The following is a 22962-nucleotide window of genomic DNA, read 5'->3' as shown; positions in this document are numbered from 1 at the left end:
AATGAGAGCTGACCAACGGCCTCACTTCCACAGGTGCAATGATTCAAAGAAATAATAAACTAGTTTACCACACAAAGCTTCCCAACCAGCCGCTAGGATGCTAGTGATCTAGTATTGATCCCTATCAAACATTTACCAATGCTACCATACAACTATTCATCTACTTCACTCATACTTAGCAACTTGAAATGAAACCAACTTTAACAACTTGAAAGGAAATCTAACTAAGTGGGAGTAGAAAACATGCAATAACACCCAATGTTCTTAATCAACATGCAAATCGCAACAATGAAAAAGAGAGCAATTTTGATATTATCTTTGCAACAATTTCTCCAACCCTTTACAAATGAGAGCAAATGGCCATTTATAAGGGCCAGAAATATAATGGACGGTGGAGATCAAAACAAGATCAACGATCCAGATTGGATCCTAAAAACCCTAATTAGGGTTGCCACCCCATCGGCCAATGAAAAGCTGCCACTTCATCAATGGACCAATGAAAAAAGTGCAAAAAGTGGCAACCAATGAGAAGGCACCAAAATGGTGGCTAATTAAAAATAGACACTTGTCCTATTCTAGAAGAAAGGGAAATTGCCACTTGGGCTTACATCAAATGATCTTCTAATATAAATCTTCCATTTTCTTTCATCTTCTTAGCTAAGGCAATGAACTTAGCTAGCCTTTCGTTAACTTCTTCCATAGGAGGACAAGGTGTGTGCTTCGCCCTAAGTTCTGCTGACTTCGCCACGTTGCTTGTTGCTCGTAGTATCTTTTCATGATCCTTCTCATATTCTTTCTCAAATCCAATAAAAGCATTGAGAGAGAAAAAGGGTGCCCAAATGCTTCTTCTTGATAGCAACCTTCCCCAACTCATCCAACCTCGATCCAAAATCTGTTTCATTGACATCCTCTTCTCTGATATCCTCAAAATCAAGTGCCACCTCAACGTTGCTCATCATGGTTGAAATAGAAGTGTTGACGCTTAGGCCATGATGTGCAACTGCCTTTTGTATATCCTTTTATGGTACCGCCATTGGTATTGGTTATTCGCCTCATTTTTGAGGAGGGAGTTTTGGGCATCATATCCTCTTTGTCTTTCTCAGTGTTTGCCCGCTTGGGATTCTTACTTGCACTATCATCCTCCATGCTCGTCACCCTATTACAAGATGGTAGAGTGGTGGACCAAAAGGCAAGAAGAACCAAGCGGAGCAATCCCTAGACTAGAAGGAAAGATGGATGTCAGCTTAAGCACTCTTGCAACTCTAGAGGATGAAAATTCACCTTAACCAATAAACTTACAGCGACTTTTCGGAACCTAGGATATGACTTTCAAGAATTTCAATTCCCTTGCAAATCAGAAATTTACCATGCAATTCACCTCCAAATAAAATTACCCAACCTAGGGCAAAAATCACAGCCTCTTCAAAAAATTAGAATTTTATCTTCCACAAATTTCGGCCCCACAAATTTCGCCTTCCACAAATTTCGCAAAGCAAGAAGAGTGCAGATCTGCTCTTGCAAAATCACCAACACCTTGAGAAGGAGAAGTGAGAAGTGAGGAAGAAATGGGAGAGAGGCCTCCTCTTATACCCAACTTTCTTCTTGGACCCTGGGAGAAAGAAAAACAAATAATTAATGCAAAATTATGGCCCAGAATTTAATACTTAACCAAAATTAATTTTGCCATGATAAAAATTAACTTTCTAAATTGCCAATTAGTTCTAAATTGCAAAAAGAAATTAAATAATGCCTTGAGGGTGTTAAATATTTCCATTTAATGGGGGTTTAGTAATTAATACGTCATTAAATTTGGATTTTGGCTAACCAAAAGCCATTTTTTCAATATTAAATTACCAATTTCATTAAAGGCAAAAAGTTTTCAAGGCAACTTTAATCTATTAAAACCAATTTTTTTGCAATTTCTCTCCAAATCGATTTAGCTAAGCAATTTTAGCTTCTTCTTTTTTGACAAAAATAAAATAAAATTTCTTCTAGAGCCAAAATCGATTTTGCAATTTTATTTCACCATCACAAAAATTAATTTTCTTCACCAAAAAAAAAAAAATTAAGATTTTCCAACAGACCAAATTTAACAAAAATTTCATTTTTTGAAAATTATCCAAATTTATACAATTATATCCAAATTTTCAAAAGAAGATGTCTAAGAACAAAATTTACAATTTTATCCCGCCAAGTTGGAATTAACTTTGAAATTTGTTCAGCCTAAGGATAGAATTGGTGGCTCTGGAAAATCAAGTTAAGAAAACCGGGTGAAAATAAGCTAAGTCTCCCCCATTGGCCTGAAAGGTGTCCAAGGCGTGAAATCTTCAAATTTGAAACCTCTGGACCCAAAAATTACTAAGGCAATCGAAAAAAAAAGGGGGGTCTCCAAAATTTTGGGGCGATGGTGTGAAAACCTCACAACAACTTGGAGGTAGTGGGTTCAGATGCAGTAGTTTCAGTGGATTCAACACTCTTAGCATCACCTGAGCGAGATAGGGAGTGTCGAACTCAGAGGCTGAGTACCTACTTAAGTACATGGTTCCACCGTACTCTAGTACCTCGGGTGGCCCACATGCAGTCACCTACGCGAGACGAAATTCCGGAAGAAAACACTTTGCAGGCACAAGTAGCGGAGCCAATACAGGATGTGGGAGGATTCAGCACTCTTAGCATCTCCTAAGCGAGATAGGGAGAGTCGAACTCAGAGGTTGAGTACCTACTTAAGTACGTGGTTCCACCATACTCCAGTACCTCAAGTGGCCCACATGCAAACACCTGCACAGGACGAAATTCCGGAGGAAAACACCCTGCAGGCACAGGTAGTGGAGCCAGTATAGGATGTGGGACCGTCACATAGCGCTATTGAGCATATGGCGGAACTAGTAGAAAAGGTTGTGGGGGTACAACAGGAACACCCAATGGCATCAAAAGCAGTGGAAACATTCTTTGCTAATATAGCCGCTCTAGCAACTCGAGCTCAACAGGTGGCGGCATCTGCGGAGGTGCAGGCTTTAGACTCAGTGGTGAAGGAGCTAGAGGGAGTGGTATCTTTTATGAGATCAGGGTGCCCAGCTGCCTTTACAATTTGCTTTGAGGAAAGAGGTTGGCCAAGCGTGGAAACTATAGAAATGCGTCAAGATTGGACCACCACGAGTGGTCCGGGCTTGGAAAGCCGAATAGAGACATTGACTCAGAAGATTGTGCAGATATACACAAAGGCATATTACACCCTTCGAAGGAGCCAGGCAAATCAGGCAGCAGTTGAGAGGGCTTAGGAGGAGTTAGTTGCCAGGTTAGTCGCGGAAAGGGCAGCCTTGCTAGAAAAACAGAGTCAGTTATAGCAATTGGCAGCAGAGAAAGAGAAGCTAGCAGACGAGAAAGAAAAGAAATTGGGAGAGATTGTTGGGATGATGCAATCAACTCTAGAGCTTCAGATGGAAGCAGAAGCCGAATTGAAAGTTCGAAAGGAGCAAGTCTACAAGCTACAGGCTGAGCTGAGTGAACTGAGAACACGAACAACTACCACGCCAGGGACCCATCCCCTTGCCTAGTATCTGTATATTGTTTAGCTGTGCAATTTTCAAATTTGAGTTTTGTTACATTGTCGTCCGGAGATGACTTTTTCTTTTTGGGGGGGATGATGTTGTCGGTAAAGTTATAGAATAGTCGATGGGTAGATTAACATGTTGTCGGTAATTATTATGTAGCCAACGAATAGAATTTGATCATATCCGAATGGGAGCAACGGTTGAGTCACCCCTTTGAGTAGGTATATGTACACCATCCGAAATGGACTTTAATCATGATTGGAAGCACTATGTAATCTCTTCAGTATATATGCGAATAATAAAAAGAGTACTATTGTGTTACATGTTCTTGTCTATTGTCTGTATGCATTAAATTATTTACCCCATACGGTAAACAAAGTTTTTGTCTACGCTCCGCCTGTTGTGCTAAAATTAAAACTTCTTGTGCTATACGTATTTCATCCTTATCTTTTATCTTATTCCTATCCTTGTTCAGTAAATTCGGCATTAATCTTCATAACATTTCCTTCGTTCCAGGTTCGACTGGCAACGGCACTAAATGTTTACCGTACAGGGTAAAAGGATACTTATCGCATGTAGTCCAATAGGATATAACACAATTCAGATACTGTATTCATATATGCAATATGCTCATTACAATGATTCTGATTGATTACAATTATTCTAGAGTCCCTTCCGGATGGTGTACATATACTTTCCCGAAGGGGTGACTCACGCCCTTTCGGATACAATTCTACCGGTCAGCTACAATATAGATTTTACCGACAACATTAGCCAGTGCCAGAAAACTCTGATAAACGTCAATAATCTTGCAGCAAATACATTGGTCTGGTGTGGAGCAAAGACATCAGTCAACATGGCATATCTACTGGCAGCAAAAACTACTGCAGGCCTGTGATTTAATTAAAGGAATATATTGTAACTTTCAGCATATACCAGGTGCATCAAATTCTATTGTAATAAATGATATATGCAAGCCGATTTTAATTACAGTTCATTCAGTGTTTGCCATTTTGTTGTAGATATTTTCTTTGCATTTGATATCAATATATATGTTCAAGAAAAAATACTACAAGTCAAAAGATACAAAGAAGATGAAAACACCAAACAGAAAATCACTACTATCAATTGAATTTGAACAAAGAGAGCCCAATCAGATTTGGTACAGTTGAATCTCCAGCTTGCTTGCAAAGTGTTTGATGAAATGTCCAACAACTGAATTGTGAAGGTATTTGATGTCTATTAAGCTATAACCGGTTAGGGTTATTAAAATATACATGAACAAGAGCAGTCACATTAGGACTAGGCACAATGACTAGTGCACAAAGAAAGAAAAGAAGAATAGGAGCAGCTACATGTACATGATCAACATACAACTGCTCCAGCATGGCTAAGGAGAGAAATGGAGAAGAAACTGATTCGGCTATGGAATTACCAGATTTCTTGAGACAAATAAGAAAGTCAACAAAGGACAAAAGAGCAAAGAAATTCTCCAAGATCACAAAAGATGAGGTTAGTGTCTCGAACATTGCATTTCACAGCACCCAAGACTAACACAGCTAAAGATATAATCACTCCAAAGGAATACAATGTGACAGCATTTCACCTGGACGTGCAAGTAGGAAACAAGTTATAGAAGGATTTGATGATTATGTCCAAGCATTGGAGGAGCAATTCAAGAAAGTGAAAGGTAAGTATTAAGAATAGGAAACTGAAAAGTGAGAACAGAGCCTTGCACGAATACCTACAATTCTTAAAGGTATCCAGTTAGGGACAAAGACCGTTTGCTCCTCCCATAGCTCTTCCAAAAGATGAAGTAGAAGGCTTAGAAAAAAGGGAAAAAAACCATCCCAAGGCACTAAAGAACAGGTGAACAATGTCAGTATTGTTGCATGTGAGTTTGTTGAAGATTTGGTCCAGATGTATGAAAGAACTGTCTTACCTTGGTAAAATTCGGAGTACAGATCAGCTTGGGATGATGCTCATATCTATCAGAACAAACCGTTTGACAACTGAGGAAGCTAATGGTGATTCCAAAGCAAACCTTGATAAATGATAAAATTGTAATAGAAAATGAACCATATGACTTCCATCGATGGTTCTGTGTTGTAAGACGGGAAAAAGTTATTTGAGAAATCAAATGAGGACTTTGCTTGACTAAGGAGAGCAATCAAGGTTATTCGAGAAAGTATCTTTAACACAACAGAGGCTTTGTCTTCAGAAAGGACAACAGAAGAAATGGTAGTTGAATATTTGAAGCGCATTGTGGAAGAACTATTTTCCGCAGTCTTTTTTAGCACTGGGTCTGGAGATTATTTCATTGTTCCCAAATTTCATGGTCAAAGTATGGGAAGTGGTACCAGAATCGGAAAAGAAGTTCTCCATATGTGAACAGGACATAGCAATCATGGAGTTCAGATAGGAGAATGTGTCAAGTGTCTCCCTAAATGAAATTGAGATAGTCTTTTCCTAGTTCACTACATTCAATGAGGGGAATCCTTGACTAACCATTTTGGGGGGTGACGGGATTTAATGCATAATGGGCATTCACCCCTCCTGTGAAGTGGATTTACATAGTGAGCATTTACTACCACACCTTACTGGACATGTGCATCTCTGTTGATCTAAGTGGACCTGCTGATTTATGAGATTCTCCCCCCATACCCTAACCCTAATTAGAGCTAAGGAGCCCACATCCAAGCTATTGGTTTTGTTTCAATCCTAGCCAACCATTGTAATCTGAGGCCTATAAAAAGGAGTCACTTCTCATTTGTAACAGATGGAGTGTTAGAGATTGTTGCTTAAGAGCTACCAAGCTAATCACAGTATCATTGAAGTTTGGTGATTTCTTGAACTATTTTGGTGCTTGCATGTTCTCTTGTTCCTTCACTTTGAATAGATTTACTTTCAAGTAGCTAGTAATTGAATGAGATTGATTGTATTGTTGTAGTGAAATCAATTTGCTCACATCTTTTGCTAGTAGATGATTTCTCTGTGCAGTGTAAGGTTGGTCTCAAACTCTTATGCGGATGCTTAACATCTATCACTAAATTTGCATTCTTCCATGATGGAGCCTATTACTGATATGAAAATTGTTTGCACAGGCCTTGAAGATTGCACCCTTTGTGGAGTTGTTGAATTTGAAAAAGAAGAGTGGTAGATTTTACTTTGACAACCATTGTCTTTCAAATTCCTAGGACTAGAATAGAATTCCTAAGCCCTTATCCTATTTGCTTTCTGCATATTTCATGAAAATCCCCAAAAAAGTAGTTTCATTGCCATATCATTTGAAAGCTTCCACAAACCAATATTGGTCAAAGTCGACTTGAGGAAATAACATAAGTCCCCTTGTGATACCAGCATATCACATTCACCATTGTGCTTATCCACACCAAAAAGGAACCTTGGAAATTGCTTGTGTGATCTTACTTCAATCTTACCGTACACAGAATTTTGATCAAGAGAGGATAAGATACCTTGGGATTTTATTTTGTGTTGGTGTTGTCATTAAACACCCATCAACAATACCCATGTGTGCCCAAAAAACCTTGATTTTCCAGCCATGCAAAATACTATGTGATTTGATTTATTTTTCAAATTTGACATAAATTTTCCCAAATTTAATTTTAAAAAACTTCATTCATGCATTTTTTTTTGGGGGTATTGTAAAATGTTAATTTAACTTCTAATTATTTATGTAGCATTTATGCATTTATATTGCTTTTGAAGTAATTAAAATATTATCTAGAAATAAGAAAATTGTGTCAAATATGTGGGTATGTGTTTACAACTTCTGTATCCCAACAATATCCATGTTGGGGGTCTTCAAAAATGGCTGTATCCATGTCCATGCAACTTTGCCTTGTCACGGTCTTCCATGGATTTTTTAGCACTGTTCCATATAGAATTGAGGACACTTTCAGCTTGGAACCCTACAACTTTAACCTCTTGTAGGTAAAGGTCTATGAAGATTTGATTCTGCGATAGGCTCTACCCATATAGTTTCTTTCTATGGACTTTAAAACCCCAACATTACAGCTACAGATTTCAAATTCGTCGCAGTTAAGAGGAAGATTCTCGTAGATCTTATACATGCTGTCAAAATAATTCAGAATTCTGTCTTCCTTCCATTTTTTAGTCATTTTTCTCTCTGAGCTAGAGTCATAGGTTTTAGTCTTGTCATTAAGTTTTCTCCTTTTCAGTATCCTCTTTCACCAATTTAGGCTTCTACAAGGGGGTAGATGTGTCAAGATTTGTAACAAGATAACACCGATGTTTACCGTACAAGGTAAATGGATACTTATCGCATTCAGTAGACTAAGATGTAACACCAAACATAGACTTTATTCATATATGCAATATGCAACTCCAAGTACAATGCTTACAATGATAATGATGATCCAATAGTCCCTTCAGACAGTGTACATATACTTTCTTGAAGGGGTGACTCAACCGTCACATGCACTTTCGGATACAATTCTACCCATCGGCTAACTATAGATTTTACTGACAACATCATCCCCCCCAAAAGTAAAGTCATCTCTGGACGACAAAATAGAGAAAAAAAAACATGACAACAACTTAATCCCTTAATTACATCAAAGTTCACAACTAGGAAGAAGACGCGTCCCTACTGTACTCGATGTTCATGCTCTAAGCTCGTCCAGCTCTGCTCATAGCTCTCCCACTTCAGCCTCCATCTGAATCTCCAAGGCTGATTGTATCATTTCAGCAATCTCTCCAAGCTCCCTCTCCTTCTCTGTTGCTACCTGCTCCTTCTCTGCTGCCACCCACTGTAGCTAACTCTGCTGGGCCAAAATTGTTGTCCTCTTAGGATGCTCTCTCCGACTCCCAAACTACCTTCTTTGCAGCCAGTTCTGCCTTAATCGTTGCTACCCTAGCAGCTGACTCCTCCCGAGCCCTCTCTGTGGCTATCTGGTTTGCCTGGATCCTCCCAAGGATATAATAAGCCAACCTATGTATCTGAACTATCTCTTTAGTTAGAGCCTCTATGCGACTCTCCATGCCCGTCCCTCTCGTAGTGGCCCAATCCTGGCACATCTCCATAGTCTCTACATTCAGCCATCCGCACTCCTCAAAACAAATTGTAAAGGCTGCTGGACATGCTACCCTCATGAAGGATACGACGTGCTCCAACTCCTTTACCATTGAATCTAAGGCAATTGTCTGTGCAGAGGCCACTACTTGGCAAGCCCGAGGCGCTACATCGGTGAGGAATGTCTCCATGACCTCTCCCATCGTTGCCTCCAACCCTACTATAGGCTACTGTCGGGCACCCATGGTTGTCTCCACTGCTTCCGACATCCGCTCAACGGTGCCAGGTGGTAACTCATCGGTCTGTATCGGGTGACTCTCCTCCACCTGAGTCTGCGTGCCTACAGGATCTTCTTCCAGGGCTAATACTCGCACAGGTGTGATAATGTCTGTGCCTCGTGGTGTTGGGATATGGTTAAACCTCATACTCAAGTACGTGATCAACTTTTGAGCTCTACTCTCTCTCTCTGACTCCTCAGGCGCTACTAGCAATGCTACATCTACCATAACCACTGCATCTAGGCCCACTACATCCAAATGAACACCAGGCATCCTCAAACCATCGCCTACCAGTATCTCCATCACTCCCTCCTGAGTGTACATCTCCTCATCCGGTATAGTTATCTCAACCCCTACCTCTAGTACAGCTGGCAAAGTCTCTCAGACAACCCCTTCAAGTGACCCCATGGCTACCTCAAGTACAGGTGTATCAGCTACTACTATATTGACTGAAAGCTTGATACTCCCTAAAGATGCTAATATTGTTGGTCGTGCTACTTGTCTAGCTGCTATAGTGACCGACATCATGACAACAAGTTGCCTAAATTGTCTAAAACCAAGAATCTGCACACCTGCAGGAATTAAATGCGAGTGGAGGGTAACTATGAGGGTCCTCGGAAATAGTAATGGCGGTGTTGTAATAACTTCAACCTCCTCATCATCCTCGACCTCTACTTCCTCTTCTGAGTCATCAGTGTCCTCGAAAGATGTGTCTTGTCTCCCACTATCTGTGTTCCTGTGCTCAAAACTTTCTACCTCCTATCACATCCTTTTATGTCTAATGGCCTTTTGCCCTCCGAGAGTATCAAGATGCCTCCACTGCATAATTGGTGGCTCCCCTAATTCTGTCAGACCTGGCTTGATTTCCAAAATATCATTTGGTATCATTCGTGCGATGGCATCAAGAAATAGGTTGATGGCATAGTGTGGCATGTAAATGGTTTTGTGTTGCAGTGACATGAACTCCTGCATGCGCTCAACAAGCAAGGATGCTCAATCATAAACTATGGCATTCATGATACCGTTCACCATGGTCCCCTACAAAAATGAAATGTCCGATGCCCTACTAGAACCGATGAGTCTACTCTTTACTAAATCCATCAAATAGCGCCAATGTCCTTCCAACACATCAAACTTCTTTAGTACTCTTGCCTTCGAAGAATCCATCAATGCTTTGCTTTCTGCCTCCGGTCGTTTGCCACATACTAATTCTACCAACTCCTCCTTGGTTTTCCGGTTGAGTTTCTTTGGTTTATTATTGATTTTCCTTCCTCCCTATGCATGACCTGGTATGTCGAATACCATGGTGAAGTTTGCAGCACTAAAAGATATCACCAAATTCTGTCCCAGGTAAGGAGATGAGCATGTTCATGAGAACCTACCATACGATTCTAGCATTGTGCAAAGAAACCCCTTGAAGTCACAAATGCAAAATACTAGCATCCGCAACGCCCATTCCACCTATGCCCTCTATATGTTGTCCTTTGCAAAGTGATCATTTGGAGCCTCCTACCACCATTTTCTACACTCCAATCCTTTCAAACCCTCAAATGCCACATTCTGAGGTGTGAGATGTGTTGTTACAGCCGGTTGTGCCCTTGCTTTCTTTTTGCCTGTATTGCCTGCAATACGTACACCTAATGGTAAAGACTGCACATTCTTGTTCATGGCTATAGTTGTTGTTGTATCTTCCTCCAACTTCTTTTTCCAAGCCCTCTTCCCGGTTGAATGCATAACTCTCACCTCTTTTGTCCTTTTGCAAAGGGAGCAAAGACAGTTAGGTTAGTTACTGGATACCTCCATACAACTTATCTCGAGCGTTCTTTTGTTGTCGAAGTTTACTGTTGTCGTGCTATGTACGACCTTTCTTGCTATTTTCTTGCTTCTACTTTGTATATTGTCTCCAGCACAAGGATTGCTTTCTCCTTATGATTCCATCATACAGCTTCCTTTTATGCTTTTTCAGGCTGCACAGATTAGTTGTTGCTTGTCGTACAAAGTACAACCTCCACACTATTCCCAGACTTCCTATCCATCTCCTAACCGTACAGTATAGCTTTCTTTCTTTTTTACTATGTGCTTTTCTAGTGTCGTACGGTCGTACGGTAATCTCTTTTCATTCCCTTTCAACCATGTCTAATCTTTTGGTTGCTCGTCCAGTGCCTTCTCCCTGTTGTGTATGATGTCCTCCAAGACCGTACAATAACCTTTGATTTTGTTCAAAAACTTCGTTGGTCGTACAGTATTTTCTTTTGTTCCCTGCAGGTTGTACTATATGATGGTATATTGGTTGATGGCACGAAGTGTCTAGCATGCAACCTTTTACCACTCTCCTTAATGTACGGATCGTACGGTCAATGTCATTTGCCCTTGTTTTGCCTTGTCGTGTGGTGCCTTGTTTTTTGCTGATGGCCAATAGCCCTATGGTACTTACTCTTCACTTAATGTCAATTTATGGTCGTACGGTGTTTTAAGACTAATGCCCTTCATGTCGTATGAAATCTTATGTCTGACTACCCTTCAAACCGTACGGTATTCTATGCTTACTATCCTTCAGCCCGTATGGTACCAGTATCTATGATTACTATACTCCTAGTCGTACGGTATCAATATCTATGTTTGCTATTCTCCACATAGTACAGGTATGTTAATATATAACCTACCTATATAATCGTATGGTATATGGTACATAACATATATATTATGGACTTCTCTCTTCTTCACTATAAAATTCTATGTGGTGTAAGGTCATACGGTATCCCATTTTGGCTTGTTTCTAAATGACTGTACGACACATGGAAATTTTACTGCTTTACTTATGCATTCTTCCTTATTATTTACATTTATTTATTTACATATATACATTTCTTATTATTATTTTTATACTCTCTAAGTTGTTCGCCCACAGAGGCCCGTTATTTCTTTCATGGTAGACTTTCAATTTCGACCCATTCACTACATCCAACACTTCCTTCCCATCGAGCATCCATAGTTTTATTGCTCCATTGTCGCCAACTTCACGGATCTTGTATGGTCCTATCTATTTCACCTTGAATTTTCCTAGTTTGATCTCGTTATGCCCATTATACTTCAAAATTAATTGGCTCCGTTGAAACTTGTTCAAGTGCTTGTCATGCCATGCCTTACGCCTATTCTGTGTAACTTCCGTGGCCCATTGTGCCTACTATTGTCGCTCGTCAAGTTTATTTAAATTATATAATCTTTCCCTCAGGCTTTCCATATCTCCTAGTTTGTTTTCAATCACAATTCTTAAACTTGGTACCATGAATTCCGTCAATACCATTGCCTCCTATCCATACATCAACTGAAACGGAGTGTGTCCCGCGGTTACCTTGGATGAAGTACAGAATGCCCATAACGCTAATGGTAGCCTTTCTTCCCAATCTTCTCCTTCGACTATGCATGATTTATAAATTACTCCAACTAAGATTTTATTCATAGCTTCTACTTGTCTATTGGCTCTCAGATAGTACGGGCTCGATAGGGAGTGGTATACCTTGAACTCTATTATGAGTAGTCAGATGACATGATTGATGAAGTGTCCCCATGGTCGCCTAGCAACTGTAGCAAGATGTTGTACCTTGTGATGATTTGCTTGTAAATAAATTTTGTCATGCTTACCAGAGTTGTTTAGAAGGGCCCGCGCTTCCACCCACTTGGTAGGTATTCTATCGCCACCACAATGTACTTGCATCTTCTAGTTTTACTTACCACGAGGGGTCCGACAAAGTCCAACCCCCATCTTTTAAATAACTCCAGTGCATGTGAAGGATTCAAAGGCATGAAGTCCCTCTTCAGTGATTTTCCAGCTCTGACATGTATCACATGCAACAACCCACTCCCTAGCGTCAACACCGTTGGCCAACATAACCCTGCCAGAAGTATCTTCCGCCCAGTTGTATCTATCCCCATGTGTCTTCCTACAGGTCCTTCGTGTGCTTCCTTCAACACCTTTGGTTTTTCCTCTTCTAGAATGCACCGTTTTAAAATCTGGTCGGGTCCCATCTTATATAGCAATCAGTTGATCAACTGAAATGTCTAATTCCTCAGCACCAATTTCCTCCTTTCATTCGATGGCATTTCCCTAGGAAATCGTCCCGTCGAAAGATATTCAACAATGTGTGTACCAGGATGGCAGTATGACAATCTGAAATAGCTGCGCATCAGGAAAATCACCGTTCACCCCCTCTGGTGGCTCTCCTAACTTTATCCTTGATAAGTGATGTATGCTTACATGACTCCTTCCCGGCCATACCACGATCTTGGATCTTGCAACAATAAGTCATCTGCTTATCCTTCCTTGAATGATCGGCTTATTTACAAGATATAACAATGCTTGATGATCTACAAAAAATACAAATGGCGTCGCCAGTAGATAATGTCTAAATTTTTGTACTGTGTACACCATTTCGAGTGTCTCTCACTCTATTGTACTGTAATTTTCCTCTGCTTTAAATAACAGTCTACTTTCAAAGTATATTAGATGATCCCGTTCTTGATCACCTGTTTGTGCCAATGTTGCTCCAATCACGTAGTTTGATGCATCAACATGACAATGAAACTCCTTATCCCAGTTCGGATAAGCCATGATAGGCATTGTAGCTAGTCTTGTTTTCAGTCCTTCAAAGGCTTCATTTTGCTCTGTATCTCATTTGTACGGTTCTCCTTTGCAGGTTAGCTTGTCCAGTGGGTAGGATATTTTCGCAAAGCCTTTAATGAACCTTCAGTAATATCCAATATGTCTGAGGAACAATTTTACCTCTGTTACATCTGTCGACAATGGCATTTCCAAGATTACCAAAACTTTGTCAAGATTCATCTTTAATCCTACTTTGCATACTATGTGCCCTAATAGCTTCCCTTGCGGAACCATGAATCTGCACTTCTTTGGATTCAATGCCAATCTCACACATCTACATCTTTCCATTCATTCTCTGAGTGCAGTTATATGCTTGTCCTTCGCGTTAAAAATTGACCAATCGTCCAGAAATGCCTTAAAATTCTCAACTGACATTTTATCAAATATGTGCAAGGTAATTCTCTGGAATATTGTTGAACCATTACACAGTCTAAACAGCATGCTATTGTAGGCATATACTCCATCTTCAACGATGAACATTGTTTTAAGCCTATCTTCTTCAGCAATGGATATATGGTTGTATCCAGAGAATCCATCCATAAATGCATAGATTGTGTGCCCCGCAACTTCTTCCAAAATGCTATCGATGAATGTTATCAAGAACGGATCTTTAATCATTACTGCATTTAGGCATCGAAAGTCCATGCATATTCTTATCTGAGTGGTGTCCTTCTTCAGAGATATCACAATCAATGTTACCCACTCTCTTGTCTGAACCCTAAAAATAATTCCTACTTCCAACATTTGGTCGATATCATTAGTGACCCACGCGGCAAAATTTTTGTTCATCTGGTACGACTGCTTCGTACAAGTACTGCACCTTCTATCAGTGGCATCCGATGAACACATAACTCCGACAGTACCCCTTTCAAATCCTTATACGTCCACACGAATTCGTCCTTATATTCCATGAATATTTTGAACGGTGTTGCCTTCAAGACTGGATTCCAATCATCTCCAACAAATATATTTTTCAAATTCACTTCATCTCCTATGTTCATTGTTTTTACCGTAGGCTCTTCGTACTTAATAGGTTTGTCTTCACTAAATGTATGTGCACACATTTCATCTATATGTGCTTCTCCCTCCTTCACTTCTTTGTACTCCTTCGGGAATTCATTCTCTTCTTTTTCATTTTCAACCCCTAAAATGTTACAGCTCGGGAAGAGCTCGTAGTCCTCCATCTGCCAATGGAGTAAGCCATTCACCGAGTCCAAGTCATCATCATTAGACCCTCATTGCAATCTCAATATTCCCTCTTCGTCAAGTGCCATTCTTTTATTCCCCTCGTCATCACCTTTTCCTCGGCCTTCCGAATTCGACGATGTTGCCTCCTCTCCTACCATCCGTGTGTGTAGGTCGATCACAAATCTCCAGCCTCCACCTTCCATGAACAGAGTATTTCGTTTCCAATCATGTTTTGCCTTTGCCTGTACAAGCCTGTAATATCCTCCCCTAATTTGAACTTTGACTTGTAGAAATTTAACTTAAGGAATATTGTCAAACACTTTGTATGCAAACTCATAAAGCTGATTTCCTCAATAAATTGCTTTCCAATGAGTAGATTTACGAACAACTATGAAGTGACATTAAAATGCATAATACACATCATAACATTTTCACAAACACTTGGCACACATTCAACAGTATATGAAAAATCTGGAAACTCTTTCAATCTGCTGATAAAGGATGATTTTTAAATGTAGATGTGCACTTACAGCTGCCTTAAAGGCTGCAACAACTATTCAAACTTGTATTCAACAATTATTATGCAAAGTATCAAAATTTGACAGAAGAAACCTGGAATTAGTTGCCATAGTATTTTGCAGATGTAGTCGGCAGCCCTCCAAACTTCTAATCAGCCGGAAAAACAAGTAAACTTGATACCAACACTGTTCACGCCGTACTGTAGCAAAATACTATTCATGCGGCACTATAGCAATAACTAACTTCAGATCTGCATCTCAAACCCTTGTAAATTTCTTTATGCGAACGCCCCAAATGAAACCCAGTGTGTTTCCTGAAGTGAAAACACCCTTGATCCTCCTGACTGTGTCTTCCAACAGCGAAGAGAATGCTAGCAAAGAGGGATTCTGTCCTCCAAGCCCGATAATCAGATATCCAACAACATAACATTAATCTTCATCCAAGCATACAAAAAAAAAGCTCTTCCATTTCTTTTATAGTGTTCTCACAAGAGCTCAATCCTTCGTTTTCTCAATGTGGGATAAAACATAACTCCCTTTATGTACCTTATGTCTCCAATGTGTTATAAAAATAAAGGGAACTCTTTTAATTTAAATATTTCCCACAAACTATAGTCTATGCATTAATAAAGTTAAATATTTAAATTTAACTTTATAAAATGGCTTTATCAATGCATAACAAATCTTATCAATGATAAATAAGATTTCCTGTCAATTTTAAACAATTACCATCGACATACCACTGTGACTGAATGTCCGGCCATGTCCAAGATGACTTACTATAAATAGTAAGTATGCCCAAAGTTGCCCCAGAACCCCTCAGAAAGACCTGCAACTGAAACTGTCTAGGCCAAATGGCCTCTAAGCCCCTTTAATGTCCTAGTTAGCCTACGGGACTGTGGGGAAATAGGCTAATGACAACATCATGCTATGAATGCTAGAAAGGGGACATTACAGTCTGCCCTTCCCAAAATTGCTTGTCCTCAAGCAATTTCAGCTCTGGATGCTGCAATATCTGCTCATTTTCCCAAGTAGCATCCTCGACAGGTAGGTTCCTCCACTTCACTAGATACTCCCTGATAGTCCTCCTGCGAAGCACCCTCTCCCTGGAGTCAAGTATGGCCTCGGGAACCAAGATAAGCTTTCCCTCATCATCAAGAGGTGGCAATACTACTGAAGGCACCACGTTATGAACCAATGCCTTCTTAAGGCGTGACACATGGAACACATTATGCACTTTACTGTCTGCAGGCAACTCCAACTCATAAGCTACTTCGCCCACTCTCCTGATTACTTTGAACGGTCCATAGTAGCGTGGTTTCAATTTCTCTGCTCCACTCTTCTTGAGAGAGGACTGTCTATATGGCTGTAACATGAGGTACACCATATCTCCCACCTCAAAAGACCTCTCAACCCTGTGCTGATCAGCATATTGCTTTTGCTGATTTTGTGCTTTTTGCAAATTTTCCTTCAAGGATCGCATAATGTCCTGGCACTCCTGCAAAGTATCCTTGGCCTTAGGCACCCTGCTGTCCCCAAATAACAAATTCAAAAAATTAGGAGCATCATACCCATACAGTGCCATAAAAGGGGACATTTGAATAGACATATGGAAAGAGGTATTATAGCAGTACTCCCCTAGATGTAGCCACTTCACCCAAGCCTTCTGCTCTCCTGCAATGTAGTTTCGAAGGTACCCCTCAACCCATTTGTTCACTATCTCTGTCTGCCCATCAGTTTGGGGGTGGTAGCTGGTACTCAGAGTGAGCTCTGTTCCACATAACCTGAACAACTCCTGCCAAAAGTGGCTCATAAATCTGCTGTCTTTGTCACTGACTATGCTCCGTGTTATCCCATGTAGTTTGAATACCTCTCGAAAAAATAGTTCTGTTGTTTGTGCTGCTGAATATGTAGACGAAATTGCAAAGAAATGTGCAAATTTCGTCAATCTGTCTACCACAACAAAGATACAATCCCGACCCTGTGCCTTGGGGAGGCCTGTGATAAAATCCATGGAAATGCTATCCCACTTCTTCTCTGGTATGGGTAGGGGCTGTAGTAAACCACCCGGAAAAGAATGTTCCTGTTTGTTCTGCTGACACACAGGGCATTCCCTCACAAACTGAAGCACCTCTAATTTGAGTCCTTTCCAAGTGAAGCGCTCTCTCACCTGCCGATATGTCTTAAAGAATCCGGGATGTCCTGCCATTGGTGAATCATGAAATGCCCTCAAAATCTTCTGCTTCATAGCAGACCCGGGTACTAAATAAATCCTTTCCTTGTAGATGATCAGATCATTTACGACAGTGTATCGACTATCTTGAATAGCTCCCTCAATAATGCTAGATGCCCAACTATCCTTAGCATATTCTGCCAAGATCATCTCTCTCCAATCATCCATGACTATCCCAACAGCAAGCAAATGAGGCCTTCTAGATAAGGCATCTGCAACAATATTTTTCTTCCCTTTGACATAGGCTATGTCGAAATCATAGGCCTGTAATTTACTCACCCATTTCTGTTGCCTGTCATTAAGGTCCTTCTGTCCAAGGAAATGTTTCAAGCTATTATGATATGTTTTTACTGTGAACCGGCTTCCCACTAAGTACTGCCTGAACTTAGCTAGCGCGTGCATGATTGCTAGCATCTCTTTGTCGTAGATGCTGTAGGTTCTCTCCACACCTCATAATTTTCTACTCTCATATGCGATGGGATGTTTGTCTCGCATGAGAACAGCTCCTATGCCCTCTCCCGAGGCATCACACTGCAGCTCAAAGGGCCTGGTGAAATCTGGAATGGCTAAAACAGGACATGTACTCATCAGCTTCTTAAACCTGTCAAAACAATCCTGAGCCCTCTCTGACCACTTGAAACTATCTTTACGTGTCAAATCTATAAGTGGTGCTGCTATCTGTGAAAATCCCTTCCCAAATCTGCAGTAGAACCCACAAAGCCCGAGAAATCCCTTGAGTTGTGAAGTGTTCCTCGATGGTGGCCAATTCAGAATGGCCCTGATCTTGTCTGGGTCAACCCGAACACTTCCTGCACTAATAATATGCCCTAGATAGAGCAACTCTGTCATCCCAAACTCACATTTACTCATCTTGGCATATAATGACTCCCTCTCTAGAATACTGAGCACTATATCAATATGCTTCAAATGTTCCTCCCAAGTACGGCTGTATATCAGTATATCATCAAAAAATATCAACACAAACTTCCTCAACTGATCTCTGAACACTCTATTCATACAGGACTGGAAAGTGGCAGGGGCATTTGTCAACCCAAAGGGCATGACTAAGAACTCAAAATGTCCATAGTGGCATCTAAAAGCTGTCTTCTCCACATCCACCTCTCTAACCCGTATCTGATGGTAGCCGGATCTCAAGTCAATCTTGGACAAGTAGCATGCACCATGCAATTCATCAATAAGCTCATCGATGCGCGGAATAGGGTATCGGTTCTTGATTGTCTTCTTGTTTAGCTCCCTATAATCAATGCACATCCTCATTGTACCATCCTTCTTCTTCACCAATACTACTGAAGAAGCGAAATGACTTTTGCTTGGCCGTATGTGCCCCATGTCAATCAACTCCTTAATTGCCTTTTCTATTTCATCCTTACATCTCTTCGGATGGCGGTAAGGTGTGATGATAATTGGCTTAGCCCCTTCCTCTAATTCAATAACATGCTCGATTCCCCTATCCAGGGGTCTCCCTGGAGGTATCTCACCAAACACCTTAGTATGTTTGGTTATTATTTTTTGTACATCAGGTGGATACTCTTGTTTATGCTGCTCTGTCATCTCAGGCATTACTCTAAACTCTGCTGCCCACTGCACCTGATCATGTCTAAAGAAACTCTGCATCCACTTGAGTGACACCACTCGAAGTCTCCCATCTGACAAACCTCTGAGCACTATCTTCTTACCATTTGCCTCAAACCTCATTTCCATTTTCTCAAGGTTAAATGTAAACTCTACTAGAGACTTCATCCAGTTCATCCCAAGCACCATATCCTGATCACCAATGTTGACCACAAAGAAATCTCCTGTCATGTCATAATCTCCCAAACGAAGCTGCAAGTTGGAGATTTTCTTGGTACATTCAATTTTGAAGCCATCGGCAACCATCACCTTAAATCCCCTATGCTCCTCTGTATGTAGCCCTCTGCGTGTCACAAACTTCTCATCAATGAAGTTATGTGTCGCCCCTGTATCAATGAGTGCCACAACTCTCTGTCCATCCAAGGTTCTCCTAACTCTGAAAGTGACGACCTCCTGTATACTTGACAACTGAGCTATCGTGCTATCACCGCGTGCTTCCTCCTGTGAAGAACTATCATCATCTCCATTTGATTCGGATGACTGCTCTGAATCTCCATCTACTGACTCTTTGGCTGAAAAGTACTCCATCTGCTTAGCTTTTGCTTTCAATGGACACTTATGTGACAAATCCCAAGGCTCCCTGCAATGAAAACAAAGCTTCTTCTTCCTGAGATCATTAAGTGTCTCATTGTCCAACCTCTTACTTTCCTCCTTAGCTGGCTGAACCTCTTTATGAAAAGGTTTCCTGTCCTTATCTTTCCTTGAAGGGAAACTCTTTGCCTGGAATTTATTTTTTGAAAATGAAGAGGAATCCATGTCACGAGCTTTCTTAATGGCTTCCTTCAAAGTGGGAGGGTTGAGAGCTTTAATCCACCCTCTCACGGATCAACTAACCCATCCATAAATAGAACTAGTATCCTCCGTTCAGATACATCTGTTACTAACACTGCGAGTTTCTGAAACTCTGAAATGTATGTTTCCAATGATCCCCACTGTTTAAGCTGAGCTAACTCCTTGAAATGGAGTTCTGGATCCTTCCTATCAAAACGTTCAATCAGCCTCTCTGTAAACTCCACATATGAGGTAATGTGTGCATGTCCCATAGTGACCATACCATGATGCCACCACTCGTATGCTAACCCATCCAGATGAATTGTTGCGTACTTAATAGCTTCTTCCTCGGGCATAGGGTTCAATTGAAAGTATGTGTCAAGCTTTTGAACCCAAGCTCTTGCTGTAGACTTTCCTGAGCCATCATAATATGGTAACTCAAGTCTCCCTACTTTCTTCCGTAGCTCATAGCTCTGGTTCCTGTCATGTCCACGTGGCATATGTTTCATCCGCACATCCATATACTCCCTAAAGGTAATTGCAGCAGTAAAATCTGGCCCTCCGGTTTCCCAATCTCTCCTCAACTGGTCCTGTATATCAGTAATCTGGGGCTCTGGTACGAGCTGCTCTGGAGCTCTAGGAGGAAATGTAGGAATCATGGGCCTTGAACTCACTGTCCTAGCTCGCTGGGGTGCATGACCGAAATTGTTCCCAACTTGTTCATTTCCATTATGTGTCCCATCCTGATCATTTCCATTCTGATTGTTACCATTCTGATTATTTCCTCCACCCATGTTAGCATTCAACCCCATTTGACGAGCCATCATCTGCATCATAAGATCCAATCTCTGATTCTGTTCCTATGCCCTTTGTTCTGCTACTCGCTGACCCTGTACCAAGGTCTCTAATAACTGTAAGAATCTTTCCTCTCCAAGCTCTGGACTGGCATTCCCGCCTCCACCTAATCTTGTATTCCTGTCATCTCGGTCACCCATATTGCTGTCTTGATCAAAGAATACCTCCGGTGTGTCTGTATGACTGGATTCTATACCCCCCTGTACGGATGAACTAGACTGTTTGCTTTGCAAGTCTGAACTCCTACTTTGTCTTGCTCTGGTATTGCGGAAATTATAAGGCCCCTGTCGCATGCTCAAACATAAATGCTCTGATTTTAGTGTTTTGACATTTCATCAAACACTTTCCCCTCTATCTGCCAGTTCCAAATTTCCTATGATACCTCCACAGGATGGCAGGACTTATAGCTCTGATACCACTGTAATATCCTCCCCTGATTTGAACTTTGACTTGTAGAAATTTAACTTAAGGAATACTGTCAAACACTTTGTATGCAAACTCATAAAGCTGATTTCCTCAATAAATTGCTTTCCAATGAGTAGATTTACGAACAACTATGAAGTGACATTAAAATGCATAATACACATCATAACATTTTCACAAACACTTGGCACACATTCACCAGTATATGAAAAATCTGGAAACTCTTTCAATCTGCTGATAAAGGGTGATTTTTAAATGTAGATGTGCACTTACAGCTGCCTTAAAGGCTGCAACAACTATTCAGACTTGTATTCAACAATTATTATGCAAAGTATCAAAATTTGACAGAAGAAACCTGGAATTAGTTGCCGTAGTATTTTGCAGATGTAGTCGGCAGCCCTCCAAACTTCTAATCAGCCGGAAAAACAAGTAAGCTTGATACCAACACTGTTCACGCCGCACTGTAGCAAAATATTGTTCATGCGAACTGTAGCAAAATACTGTTCATGCGGCACTATAGCAATAACTAACTTCAGATCTGCATCTCAAACCCTTGTAAATTTCTTTATGCGAACGCCCTAGATGAAACCCAGTGTGTTTCCTGAAGTGAAAACACCCTTGATCCTCCTGACTGTGTCTTCCAACAGCGAAGAGAATGCTAGCAAAGAGGGATTCCGTCCTCCAAGCCCGATAATCAGATATCCAACAACATAACATTAATCTTCATCCAAGCATACAAAAAAAAAGCTCTTCCATTTCTTTTATAGTGTTCTCACAAGAGCTCAATCCTTCGTTTTCTCAATGTGGGATAAAACATAACTCCCTTTATGTACCTTATGTCTCCAATGTGTTATAAAAATAAAGAGAACTCTTTTAATTTAAATATTTCCCACAAACTATAGTCTATGCATTAATAAAGTTAAATATTTAAATTTAACTTTATAAAATGGCTTTATCAATGCATAACAAATCTTATCAATGATAAATAAATTTTCCTGTTGATTTTAAACAATTACCATCGACATACCACTGTGACTGAATGTCCGGCCATGTCCAAGATGACTTACTATAAATAGTAAGTATGCCCAAAGTTGCCCCAGAACCCCTCAGAAAGACCTGCAACTGAAACTGTCTCGGCCAAATGGCCTCTAAGCCCTTTTAATGTCCTAGTTAGCCTACGGGACTGTGGGGAAATAGGCTAACGACAACATCATGCTATGAATGCTAGAAAGGGGACATTACAAAGCCAACCCCATCCCAAGATGGTGTCATACCCTTTTCTTTTTAAGAGTATGACCACAAAATCCAATAAGAATGGTTGGGTCCCGATGGTTACAGGTTGTGCCATCAAGGTCCCTAAGGGTTTGATCCCGTGTTGATCGGCAATGAGTAATTGAAATGTAGGTGGCCACAACATACGTTGTCCCAACTTATTTCATACATCTTCCGGTAGTACATTCACTCCTGACCCTCCATTGATGATTGTGTCCATGAGTATGCTTCCGAGGATACCCATCTCTACTACTATAGGATGTCTTCCCGTAGTGAGTGCCAGTAGCATTGGGCATGTCATAGTCGCTCCGCTGCCATCTTTTCCTATCTCTTATGTTGCTTTCGAGAGTGATGTCATGTTCAGTATCGCAATTCGTAGCTGAGGCATTGTAAAAAGGTCATTCAATTTCATAAGAACTTCCATTTGCATTACCTACCATATAATATTTTGTTCTACCAAGTTCCTCCTTGAGGTGCTGGCAATGTCTTTTGTTTCTGATTTCT

The 22962-nt window shown here is 40.7% G+C and overlaps 1 protein-coding gene across 4 annotated transcripts in view; it reads right to left on the bottom strand.

Annotated features, from left to right (window-relative positions):
- The window catches only part of LOC149569647 (uncharacterized), a 173751-nt gene that overhangs the window by 67656 nt on the left and 83133 nt on the right, over positions 1-22962 (bottom strand). The gene's annotated exons all lie outside the window — the stretch shown is intronic.

This window comes from Cupressus sempervirens, chromosome 3 (assembly GCF_028749045.1).
Source record: "Cupressus sempervirens isolate cs-2001-9-10 chromosome 3, ASM2874904v1, whole genome shotgun sequence".
In the NCBI taxonomy this organism is placed as follows: domain Eukaryota; kingdom Viridiplantae; phylum Streptophyta; class Pinopsida; order Cupressales; family Cupressaceae; genus Cupressus; species Cupressus sempervirens.
Note: the sequence above shows the minus strand (reverse complement) of the source record. Positions and strands in the feature narration are given on the sequence as shown.